The sequence below is a fragment of the Oryctolagus cuniculus genome, chromosome 6 (genome assembly GCF_964237555.1).
Source record: "Oryctolagus cuniculus chromosome 6, mOryCun1.1, whole genome shotgun sequence".
Taxonomy (NCBI): domain Eukaryota; kingdom Metazoa; phylum Chordata; class Mammalia; order Lagomorpha; family Leporidae; genus Oryctolagus; species Oryctolagus cuniculus.
Window position 1 is genome coordinate 104,741,714 of NC_091437.1, and position 13,691 is coordinate 104,755,404.

Genomic DNA, 13,691 nt, shown 5'->3' on the forward strand with positions numbered 1-13,691 from the left:
ATTGTCATAATAATGGTTATAATTGTATATTATTATGTCTTAGTTCTTATTTGCTGTTTGTCATACTTATTTGACTTGTACTCTCTACTTTTTTTTGTTACATTGAAGATTTTCCATCTATGGGTTTATATTTTATCTTCCATATTTTCCATCTATGGGTTTATATTTTATCTTCCATTTTTCTTACTAAATTTTATTCATTTCTCAATATATTAAATATAACAATATTTATGTTGTTTCCTGGATTAGCATGTTCTTATCTCAGTTTACTCTCTTGGTGCTACTCCCACTTCCCACTGCCATATAACTCTTGTGTTAGTCACCACAGTGACACTAATAACATACAAGTATTTAAATTGCTTTAATTAAGCAATATTTTAAATTTTGTTTCTTAGTCTCATTAGCTATATCTCAAGTGATCAGTAGCACCACATTTCTAGTGGATTATGTATTGAATGGTACAGAGATGGCATATTTTCAACATTACAGGGATATTTTTTGCACAATACTGGGCAAGACTTTAATTTGTAGATAGTTATGGACATCCTTTTCAAATATGTTATTCTTACTTATTTAGACAGCAGTAAAATTTATTATTTTCCCCAAATCCCTGTGTTTCTCCTGGGTTTGCTTTTACTCTTAACTGAATGTCTTCAAAGACTGTTCTCCAAGAGGAAGTTTGTATGTTTAACATTAGGATTTTTTCATTCATGATAACATCTTCAGCTTGAACTTGAATGTCAATAATTTCTGATATAAAATTCTAAGTTTAAGAAAGGTATTTTGCCTAGCAGTTAAGATGTTGCTTGGGACTCCTGCATCTCTCTGCCTTTCAAATAAATTAAAATAGACTTTAAAATAATTTTAGGTTTAACACAAATTTACTTGATCACTTTGAACCTAATTTTTCACTGAGAACCTAGCTGTCTTCTGAGATCTACTGACTTGATTGAGAAGTTTAGGGACAAAATCAGAATTAATCGAAACACTGGCCCCAGTTCATTATTCTTTCTCTTTCCAGGTTTTTTGCATACAACTCACATGAAAACCATGGCATCCCTTGAACTTAGATTTGCCCACATGACTGACTCCAGTCAATGGCATGTGTTTGAATTGACAGTATGTTGGAATGAATTTGGGATTTAAGAGACTTCCAGAGTTTACACTTCTCCGTTTGCATTTCTGCAATCACTATGAAAGGAGTTTACCATAGTTACAGCTGCCTTTCCAGCCTAGAATCAGAATGAATAAACGCAAAGCAGATCGGAAGCCTATCCAGCAATGAGAAGCACATATAATTGCTTAGACTCAGCTAGCTGGGTGCAACCCAGATCAGCTAACCCCCAGCAAATCTAAAGATACATGAGAGAGAAATGTTGTTGCATGCTACTGAGACTTTTATGGCCTTCTGCTATGCAGCCTTATGAAACAATCACTAATTGATACAATTCATTCTTTTCTCCATTGGGTAATTTGTTTTTCCTCTCTAGAGAAGTTTTAGAATTTTCTATTTGTCTTTGTTATTTACAAATTTCCCTGTGGCATATTTAGACAGCTTCCCCCTTACATATTTATTTGATCCTATTATGAAATCCTTAATCTTTGGCTTTTCTTTGTAATTCTGGAAAGTCTCCAGTCATTATTCTTTCCAATAGTTTTCTATTCAATCTACATAAGTACTCACATTTATATTTCTGCTTCCATACAACTTACTTTATTCTCTATCTTCATTTCCTCTGCTACCTTCTGGAAGAACTCTGGAAGGCAGTTTTCATCTTATGAATGTTTTTTTTTACTAGTGTTATTCAATAACTCCTCTTATCCTTTTAAATATTTATGTTAAAATTATATTTTATTATAAAATATTTCCAATTAGTTCTAACTCTCCTCTCCTTGTAAATTAATGTCATTACTTTTAATGCTCCTCAGGAAAAAAAAAATGTCTAGAATATATCCTATCTGACTCTAGATGAGTTCTGAGGGGGAATGGTTTCAAAGCAAAGAACCTCCAGTGTTATGTTGCAAGTTAGCCTTTGCTTGTTATCCTCCTCAAGCATCTCTTGACCCACAAAACCACCAAGAACTTAACACTAGGCATAGTTCTTCCCTGGGGACCCCCATATGTTTTGTTAGCTACTTTAGTGGGTATGGGAGGTGGTAGGGGAAGTTCCAGGCCCTGCTGGTCAACCTGGATTTCTGTAAGAATTGGATCACTTGGGGCCGGCGATGCAGCATAACGGATAAAGCCACCAATTCTAGTGCAGGCATCCCATATGGGCGCTGGTTCCAGTCCTGGCTGCTTCACTTCCAAACCAGCTCTTTGCTGGATCATAGCAAAGACAGCCTGTGAAGATAGTAGAAGATGGCCCACATCCTTGGGCCCCTGCACCCCATGTGGGAGATCTGCAAGAAGCTCCTGGATCCTGGCTTTGGATCAGCCCAGCTCTGGCCACTGTGGCCATTTGAGGAGTGAACCAGCAGATGGAAGATATCTCTCTCTCTCTCTCTCTCTCTATCTCTCTGTAATTCTTCCTTTCAAATAAATAAATAAATCTTAAAAAAAAAAAAAAGAAAAAAAAATTAGATCACCCAGCCCTTGGACTTTGCTAGCCCTGTGTCATTGGCTTTCCTGATCCATAGGAGCTCAGGAAAGGCAACTGAAATGCTACCTGGATGGGTAAGAGATATGGGCATAAAGAGAAAACTTTCCCCTAGTCTAACTATATGGCCTCACTTTTGGATACTGCTCTTTGCCCCCAAAACCCCCGACTTATCGACATACACACACTCTACAACCCAACAACTTCAGTCTTCCCAAAGGTTCCTTAGTTCTCTGAGTTACTTATTAAGAGTGATTCTACAATCTACCTACTCCTTTATCTCTTGTGGGTAATATCCAAGAATCCATTTGGGAGGATGGGCCAGAAGCTTCTGAAATCCACCAACATGTGCCTCAGACATTTTTATAAACATTAAAAGCTCCCAAAGTATTTAAAAGATGACCATTCCATGGTCACAAGGATAGTCCCAAATTATATATTTATATTCATTCTTTTTTTTTTTTTTTTGACAGGCAGAGCGGACAGTGACAGAGAGACACAGAAAGGTCTTCCTTTTGCCGTTGGTTCACCCTCCAATGGCCGCCTCGGCCAGCACGCTGCAGACGGCGCACCATGCCCATCTGAAGGCAGGAGCCAGGTGCTTATCCTGGTACCCCATGGGGTGCAGGGCCCAAGCACTTGGGCCACCCTCCACTGCACTCCCTGGCCACAGCAGAGAGCTGGCCTGGAAGAGGGGCAACCAGGACAGAATCTGGTGCCCCGACCGGGACTAGAACCCGGTGTGCCGGCACCGCAAGGTGGAGGATTAGCCTACTGAGCCGCAGTGCTGGCCTGGATTCATTCTTAAGTAAGTGCATGGATTTAAAATAAAATTGGAAATCTTCTGGCAGGAACTCCTTGAGAAATGACTTGCACTAATTTGAAGAACAAATACCAAGCACCACTGTTACAACTCCTTGATTATCATAGTTTTATTTTTCCTTTATCTTATTCATAAATCATTATTCTTTTTTAAAATTTTATTTAAGGTAAACAAGTTTCATGTATTTCATATATACAGATTTAGGAACATAGTGATACTTCCCATCCTACTCTCCCTCCCACCCATACTGCCATCCTTCTCCCACCTGCCACTCCTATTATCATTCTTAATTTTTACAAAGACCTATTTTCAGTTTACTTTATATTCATAAAGTTAACCCTACACTAAGTAAAGAGTTCAACAAATAGTATGAGGAAAAAAACACTGTTCCTTAACTGTAGAGACAAGAACAGGAAACAATCATCACATTTCAAAGTGTCCTTTTTACTCCAATACATTACATTTTAGGTACTCTATTAGTTACCACAATCAGGGAAAACAAATGGTGCATCTCTTTTTTGAGGCTGGCTTATTTCACTAAGTTCTCAGTTGCATCCATTTTGTTGTAAAAAAAAAAAAAAAAGAATCTCATTTTTTACAGCTAAGTAGTACTCCATAGTGTATACATACCATAATTTCTTTATCCAGTCATCAGCTGATGGATATCTCGGTTGATTCCATATTTTAGCTATTATGAACTGAACTTCAATGAACGTGGGTGTACAGATAATTCTTTCATATGCTGATGTCTTTGGTTTGGATAAATTCCCAGGGGTGGGTTGGCTGGATTATATGGTAGGTCTATATTCAAATTTCTAAGGTATCTCCATACTGTCTTACACAGTGTCTTCACCATTTTACATTCCTTCCAAGAGTGGATAAGGGTATCTTTTACTTCATATGCTTACCACCATTTGTTATTCATTGATTTCTGTATGAGAGCCATGCTAACTGGAGTGAGGTGAAATCTCATCATGGTTTTGATTTGGATTTCCCTGATAGTTAGTGATCCTGAATATTTTCTCAAATGTCTGTTAGCCATTTGAATTTCCTCCCTTGAAAACTGCCTGTTGAAGTCCATTACCCATTTCTTAACTAGATTGCTTGTTTTGTTGTTGTTGAATTTCTTGAACTCTTTATAAATTTTGGATGTTAACCCTTTAACAGTTGAGTAGTTTGCTAATATTTTCTCTCACGCTGTTGGTTGCCTCTTCACTTCGCTGAGTGTTTCTTTTGCAGTGCAGAAGCTTCTCCGCTTGATGTAAGACAATTTGTCAATTTTGGCTTTGATTGCCTGTGTTTCTGGAGTCTTTTCCAACAAGTCTTTGCCTATGCCAAGTCTTGCAGGGTTTCCCCAATGTTATCTAGTCATTTGATGGTACTGGATTGTAGATTTAGGTTTTTGATTGATTTTGAGTAGACATTTGTTTAAGGTGTAATGCAGGGGTCTTGTTTCATACTTCTGCATGCTGAGATCCAGTTTTCCCAGCACCATTTGTTGAAGTCTGTGCTCCAGGGATTGATTTTAGCTCCTTTGTAAAGGTCAAGTTTGTAGATGTGTGGATTGATTTCTGGAGTTTCTATTCTATTCCATTGGTCTACATGTCTGTCTTCATGCCACTTCCAGGCTGTTTTGATTATAACTTCCCTGTAGTATATCTTGAATTTGGGTATTATGATGCTTCCATGCTTGTTTTTGTTGTATAAGTTTGCTTTAGCTGTTTTGAATATATTGTGTTTTCATATGAATTTCTGCATCATTTTGCTCTAGATTTGAGAACATAGTATCTTGACTGGGATCTCATTGAATCTGTGAATTGCTTTCAATAGTATGGACATTTTTATGATATTGATTCTTTTTCAATTTATGTATTGTCAGTCTCTCTCCATTAGACTCTAAACTCCTAAGGACCCAAAGATCATGTCCATATTGCTCTCTACCCAATATATCTAGGAAATGGGTGTTAAATAAATAATAGATCATTAATAAATATTTGTTAAAAAGGTGGATGCCTCTTCTTGGGAAATTTAATAATCTTATGTAATTGTTGGATTTCACATATATAAAAAGCTTGCTATTCATATATATAAAAAGTCTCGCTGTTCACACTAAACCACTCTCTTAGTTCACATTGCTATTATAAAATATAAACCAGTAGTTTACAAACAACAGAACTTTTTTACAGTTTCAGAGAAACTTAAGCATCAAAAGCAAGATACTGGTAGATTCAACATCTAGCGAGAACCTGAATTTTACTTACTTCATAGATGGAGACTTCTAACTGTACCTTCACATGATGGAAGGACATCGTTAGCCCCCTAGGGACTATTTCCTAAGGGCACTAATATCAATTATGAGGCCTCATATCTTGGTCCCCTCTCAAAGTCACATAACATTGTCACCTTGGGAATTAGAATTTTAATATATGAACCTGGGATAGAGGAGACACACAAACATGCAGACAAAATACGCACTTATATTTCTTTTGCAATATTTTTACTATTCTGTAATGGTTTGCCACAAGTAGAAGTCATGCAATAAATGTGAATATTTCCTCAGAAGAATGATTAAAGACGTTAATACCAGACTTCAGCTTTACCATAGTGCTTCTTACAAGGCAGCATGTACCCTTCTGCTTCAAATCACCTTCCAGATCTAGGCACTCTTCTTTGGGACCTTGTGTTTGCTTCTTCCTGATGTTTACAACGCTGTTATGAAATTATGGATGAATTCGGCTGCAAACCTCAATCACTCTGTGAAGGGAGATCCCTGAATTAACATTCATCTTCTTGCTCCCAATATCTAATGATATATTTGGAGCATAGTAAATATTCAAGCAATGTGTATTTAACTAAGAACTCAACAGAACTGTGACCCGGGCCAAATAAATGATGATTAAAATCAGCTCCATGTGAATATCTGAAAAATAGCTGCAACCTCTGTAATACCACAATCTGTCTTGAACATTGTTTTCTTATTGAGAACCTAGGTTAAACTACCCTTCAGACTACAGCTGCCTTCCATCACTGTTTCCCATGAGAAGTAGGAACCAAGTTACATGCAAAGCAAACTGAAACCACTTCAAGGTCATGTCCCTGATGTCAGTTCTTTGGAAAGGAGACAATGTCATGTTTTATTATCTGTAAGTTCCAACAATAAAAAATAATTCCTTTACTTGAGAACTGTGATGCTCAGATCCTAATGCTACACTGGCATAGGAATTAGGAAGAGGTTGTGTTTTGGAGAGAATCTGACAATGCATCGAAGCGCTGCAATCCGCTTTTCAGTCTGTCTTGGCACTAGCCTAATTCTGTTTCCAGAAGTTCCACTAGGAGGGGTGAGACTAAAGATGTCCTCCTGCTATGGTCTTTTAATTTTTTCTTTGGAAATTCGGTAAATGACATAGCAGTGTGTACTTTGTCATTATCGCCAGAGAGATACAGTGTTTATACCAATGTTTCACTTCACACAAAATCAAGGACATTCAGTATACAAGGAGAAAGTATGCATCAGAATAAAAGGATGTTAGATTTTGCTTAACATTGTGCACTTACCTTAAGATACGCCTTTGGTTTGGACTCATGTATATGCTGCAGTCTTGAGAGGGTAAATAAACAGATAATATGATTACATGCCAGGCAGTAAAATATTACTCAAAATTTCAGACACTGCAGAAGCAAAAGCAGCTTGGGCAATCTCACAGCATGTGGAAGGGATAAAAAGCATGCTGAATCCTGAGCATCTGTCAGCTTGCTATTGAATAATACAATTTTGTTTTTCATTTCAGTAAAATTTAATAACGCAGCATGACATTAAAATTTTCCCTCTGTAATTTGTATGGTATGATTCTTGATTTTATGTCAAAGGAGTCCCTTATAGACAACTCTATATTTTAAAAGTAAAAAATCTCCTTCCAACATAACTAGGCCCTAATGGAGAAAGCTTCATCAAGTCCTGCCTTGACATCAAATTTGGCTCTCTAGGAGATCTCAGGAGATTATTCCCCAAGACAGGCTCTCCAGATGTGTCTCTATGATTTAGCATTGAATTTACACATGCTACTATTCATACTTGAGGCAACACAAAACTCAGTAATGTTTTATTGATCTCACTTCAAAAAAATGAAAGCTAAATTGGTGGGAAGAGATTGGTTCTGCCTGGATATATTTGATAACACAGACCCTGAGGGAAGATCATTAGTTCTTAACTGGGAAAAAGAATTAACCTTACTGTTGTGCCCTCCAGCTGTGTCTGCTTGTCTTATCTTGAGAGTGGCTGCAGGACTCTGTATTAAGGCATCAGGCAGACCTGGGTGTCATGGAATCACATGGGGTTAAGTAACCAATGAGAGGTTGTTGCTAAGGAGAGATTGTGATGTATGCTAATTGAATCACAGTTGATATTCAGTTTTTTAAAAAGACAGAAATAATTCCCTCTCTTATCTCTGAACCTCTTCTTTCTGTCATGCTTTTAGTATTAGGTATTGTACATGTTTCTGATGACGTCATTATTGCTTTTTTATCCTTATTTATCCAGCTCTTTGTTCTGGCCTCTCTGTCTTTACATATTTCATCCAAATTTTACATTCTATCACATTCTCTCTACTACCCAAATCGCCACCTGCCATTCTTTCATTGATATATTGTTAGTGATTCAGTTAACATAAAATCTAAGATAAGGTAGTAAATGTATTGCACCACACATCGAGGGTTTCAAGTGATAAGTTGTGGTGCCTACATCAGTGCAGAATCCTGGAGTGAAAGTCTGGACAAAAGCCCAAGCATTAGACTGTCTGGTATCATTCTTGCCCCAGGGTTACTTCCTTCTGCAGGACTCCACTGAAGGGGCATCCACAGAAATTCTAAAACATGATGACTTGTGCAACATCCTCAGAATGATACTGTGCTCCTTGCTCAATAATTATTTGTAGGTTATAAATAATAAGAAATCAGTCATTGCTCTTTGTGTAAAATAATATATATGAACTTTTTCTTACAGTCCAGTGAGAGAAATCAAATTTACAAGAGCCCCAATGGTTGGAGTAAATCCACACTCACATCCAAACATGTCTCACAAACCCATGTCACATTAAAATAGCATTTGCTGTTTTTCTCCTCTGTCCCCACAATGGGTTCATGTTTGTGTGTATGTGTGTCTGTGCATGTGTGAGTGTGTGTGTTGAAGCTGAGTATTAAAGGATGAATTCTTTGTTGACTTTCGATATGCATTACATTCTATCCATAATATATAAATACCCTTGGAAAAAAGACAATGTTATTTCTCATAACTTCTCATGTCCTAAGTAGTATTTTAAATATTTGCTATTGATTTGTACTGACAAATCAGATCATCAAAAACTGAAATCTCTTTAATCACTATTTACTTTAACTCCATGTCTAGGCCAAGAGACTGTACCAAAACAAATAAAACTTCTTGTTCCTGAATATAAAGTCAAATTAGTTCTGTTATTCCACTGTATTTGTAAATATCTTTGTGTTCTAGTCAATACTTGTGATCCATGAGCATAATTAATAAGCTAGTATTTATATAATAGTATATATAAGAGCTAATAAATATCTGCCCTTCCTTGGACCAATGGTGACTTGAATTTGTTCATTTTCAATCTCACTAAAATGATCTCTTGTTATGCTCTCCCTTCTGTGGGACTCAGAGTGGGGTGCCTGAGACAGGCCAGGACAAACAGATGTGAGCTGGCTTCACACCCACAGAGTGAGCATCCACAAGGTAGGACCATCAGGTCTGTGGGGGAGAAAATCGGTTTTGGTCTCTGTCAGCTGCCCTGTGAGGTGATTTTACATTTTTATTGTGAGACACTTTGCTTTGCATTTGGCGCTGAGCTACCCTAGAAGTGTGCAGAATGTTTATGACATGCTGATATGCTTGTGATTTGCATTATCCAACTCTATTTGGAAACTGGTGCAATCATAGAGAAAAAAGTAAAAGCAAATATTATGATCCCAAATATGTAATTCCTGTTATTCACGGTCATTTTTCTTTTGAAAATGATTGCTTTGATATCAAGTGCTGACATGTATTTGTTGGAAAGCAAGAATCATCATTTCTGTGGCTTATTTCCTAGGGTATGTGTGACCAATGTTTCCTATCATCATCAATGCTTTGCCAATGTTTGCTGTTCCCAGAAACTCAGGACCTTATTTTTCATTTTCATGAAGCTGTCATGTATTTCTGGCTATGTAAGAAACTTTTGCCATCATTTCTTAAAGCCCTCAGTATCTGGCTGCACATTATGGATTCAAGCCAATTCTCTGGCTTCTATTTATTTTGTTTTGTTTTATTTTTTGTTTTGTTTTTTATTCTGGCTTATTTTAACCCATGGCTGGTTTCCTATACATGTCAAAAATTTTGTAAAATTTGCTGTTCCCAAACTGGAAATCCCCCCTTTAATTCTTGTCCTCTTCCAATACAAAACGATTTCCATTTTTTTTTAACATGCAGATCAACTGTTTTCTGTTCTTAGGAGACTCACTTTAGACTTCAACTTACACAGATTCCTCCTTTATATTATGGATATTATTTTGTTTCTTCAACTAGATTTCGAATAACTGGAGAGTGATGGCCATTTTACACTTCTCTTGCATTCCCCATGGTATACTGTGCAGCACTAGGCACAATGTATACACTCAAACTTACATATTCACAATTTGGGTAAAGGGGCAGCATTGTGGCATAGCAGATGAAGTTGCCCACTGCGATGCCAGCATCCAATATGGGCGCCAGTTTGAGACCAGGCTGCTCCATTTCCAATTCAGCTCCCTGATAATGCACCTGGGAAAGCGGTGGAAGGTAGCCCAAGTGCTCGGGGCCCTGCACCAACGTGGAAGACCCAGAACAAGTTCCTGGCTCCTGACTTTAGCCAGACCAGCCCTGGACATTGTGACCATTTGGGGAGTGAACCAGCAGGTGGAAGACTGATTCTCTTTCTCTCTCTCTCTCTCTCTCTCTCTCTCTAACTCACTTTCAAATAAATAAATAAGTCTTTAAAAAATTTGGTTAGAAGCACTATCTCTATGTAAATTTATTATATATGTACTAATGTTATGTAACTATATAATCTATAGATACATGTGCTATATATTATTTTATGTTTATTATTATACATCACGTATTTAATGATAGTTCAAAAAGTTCATAGAAAGTGGTAAAAAACATAAGATTAATTCAAAAATTTTGAAATCCATGCATAATACTTTCATAGCTCTCACTTTTCATGAAATTTTTGACATCCTCATGCATGGATTTCAAAATGTTTGCTCAAAAATGAAAATTACCTTTTAATTCTGCTTTCCATGAACTTCTTAGTGTACCCTCATATTATACTACTATATTAAACAGTAAATTTTGCATATATAATTAAGTATATATCAGCAATATATAGAGTATAATTTTTCGTATGTCCTCAATACATTGTTGCTCGACTCAAAGTTGTCTTCACCTGGGCTACTGGAAGAAAATATCATAGACTGAGTAGCTTATAAATTGCAGAAAGTTATTTCTCACAGTTCTAGAGGCTAGGAAGTCCAAGATTCAGGAGTCAGCAGATCATGTGTCAACTGATGCTTCCTCAAAGAGCCTTCTTAGGGACAGAATTGTGGCACAGAGGTGAAGTTGCCACCTGCAACACCGATACCCCACACAAGCACTGGTTTGAGTCCCACCTGCTCCACTTCCAATGCAGGTTCTTGCTGTCACATGTGGGAAAATAGCAGATGGTGGCCCAAGTGCTTGGGCCCCTGCTACCCACATGACAGACCTCAATAGAGTTCCGGTCTCCTGTCTCAGGCCTGGCCCAGCCCTGGCCATTTGGCCATTTACAGATTGAAACAACAAGTAGAAGATCTCTCTCTCTCTCTCTCTCTCTCTCTCTTCTGTAACTCTGCTTTCAAATAAATAAGTCAATGTTTTTAAAAAAAAATCCATCTTCTGGCTGTGTCCTCTCATGATAGAACTGGGTGTGGGTGCCGCGGCTCACTAGGCTAATCCTCCGCCTTGTGGCGCTGGCACACCGGGTTCTAGTCCTGGTTGGGGCGCCGGATTCTGTCCCAGTTGCCCCTCTTCCAGGCCAGCTCTCTGCTGTGGCCAGGGAGTGCAGTGGAGGATGGCCCAGGTGCTTGGGCCCTGCACCCCATGGGAGACCAGGATAAGTACCTGGCTCCTGCCATCGGATCAGAGCAGTGCTCCAGACATTGGAGGGTGAACCAATAGCAGAAGGAAGACCTCTCTCTGTCTCTCTCTCACTGTCCACTCTGCCTGTCAAAAAAAAAAAAAAAAAAGCAGCAGAAGAAATTAAAATAAATAAATAAATAAATAAGAAGAGAACTGGGACCTCTCTCTGGTGCCTCTTCCCCCTGGTCCGAAACTTTTTTAAGGTATACAAACTTCATGCATTTCATAAACACAAATTTTTGAACACAGTGATTTTTCTCACTCTACCCTCCCTCCCACCAGCACTCCCACCCTTCTTCCTCCTCCGTCTCCTATTCCTATTCTTATTTTTTCACTAAGATCTATTTTCCATCATCTTTATATGCGTAAGATTAACCCTAAGCTAAGTACAGAATTCAAAAAATAGTATGAAAAAAACTGTTCCTCAAGAGTCGAGACAAGGGCTGTTCAAGGTCATCGCATCTCAAAGTGTCAATTTCACTTTTATAGATTACCTTTTAGTTGCTCTATTAGTTACCACAGATAAGAGAGAACATATGGTATTTGTCTTTTTGGGACTGGCTTATTTCACTGAATATAATGTTTTCTTTTTTAAAAAAAATATTTATTTATTTGGAAGTCAGAGTTTCACAGAGGGAAAAGGAGAGGCAGAGGGAGAGAAAGGACTAAATGAAAGATCTCTGTGAGTGAGATCCCAGTGGAAAGAAGGGGCCATCAAAGAAGGAGGTACCTTTCTCTGAAGGGAGGAGAGAACTTCCACTTTGACTATGACCTTGTCTAAATAAAATCAGAGTTGGTGAACTCAGGAGGCTTCCATATCTTTGGTAGCTCATGACAAGAGCCTTGGGTGATTACTGACGTCATAAATAAGAGTGTCAATTTTTAAATCAACAACAGGAATCACTGTGCACTTACTCCCCATGTAGGATCTCTGTCCTTAATGTGTTGTACTATGAGAATTAACAGTAAAACTACTACTCAAACAATACTCTATACTTTGTGTGTCTGTGTGGGTGGGAGGGTAGTTATGGGGGGAAGAACCACTATAATCCAAAAGTTCTACTTTTAAAATTTGTATTTATTAGACAAAAGTTTTCTATAAAAAATGAAAGTTATTCAATCTCCTGGTTCACTACCCAATTGGCCGCAGCAGCCAGAGCGGCACTGATCCGGAGCCAGGAGCCAGGAGCTGCTTCTGAGTCTCCCACACAGGTATAGGGATCCAAGTATTTGGGCCATCTTCAGCTTTCACAGATCATAGCAGAGAGCTGGATCAGAAGTGGAGCAGCCAGGTCTCAAACCAGTGCCCATATGGGATGCTGGCACTACAGGCAACAGCTTTACCTGCTATGCCACTGCGCTGGCCCCTAAGTATAAGGTTTTCCAGTTCCATCCATTTTGTTGTAAATTACCAGTGGACATATCCCATAACTTCTTTATCCAGTCTTCAGTTGACTGGGTTAAAGGACGCTGATCTCATTCATGATGGCTCCACTTTCACAATTTAATCAACACCCAGAAACCCCATGACCAATGCTTTGAGATGAGGATTTCAACATGTGAATGTGGGACAGACAAAAATTGCATTGGTACTATAATATCATGAGAATAAAGCACATTTCTCTACCTGTCTTATGGGCATGTATGTTCTAAGATATAGATAACATGTTAAAATAATATCTGTCATTATAATTTCATGTGTCACTTGCCTATCATAGGAGCTAAATTCTATGTAAATTATCTTACTTGTTCCTTATGACAGTATTACAAGACATAGATTGCCATTGCCATTTTAGAGGTAAAGACATAGACTCAGAGAATTTAGATAACTTTCAGGATTACACAGGCATAAATAACAGACTAGAATCCAGGTTATCTTTCTACTATAAGAAAAAGTGGGATATGTTCTTTGTCTTGCTGGTCTTGTTTCTGCAACACTAGACAGCAGAGTGAGGGAGTACCACTCGCCATTCTCTACATCAACTGTCCTCCTCCCACTTTCCCCAGACTCAGCCCTCAAGCCCACCCCAGGTTGCTCAGGGGTCTCTTCTGCAGGGCTTAC

General features: G+C 38.2%; 1 long non-coding RNA gene across 19 annotated transcripts in view; it reads right to left on the minus strand.

Annotated features, from left to right (window-relative positions):
* LOC108176578 (uncharacterized) overlaps positions 1–7,762 on the minus strand; it is a 47,137-nt gene extending 39,375 nt beyond the window's left edge. For 15 of the 19 annotated variants that reach the window (XR_011389169.1, XR_011389166.1, XR_011389163.1 and 12 more), the window contains exons 1-2: positions 7,655–7,762; positions 6,979–7,021 (exon numbers count right to left, since the gene is read on the minus strand). This is a non-coding gene — a long non-coding RNA (uncharacterized lncRNA). Of the gene's footprint in view, positions 1–6,978; positions 7,022–7,649 lie in introns of all 19 variants that reach the window. The other 4 variants (XR_011389170.1, XR_011389160.1, XR_011389165.1 and 1 more) reach the window with 2 other exon arrangements.
* Positions 7,763–13,691: the final 5,929 nt, after the last annotated feature.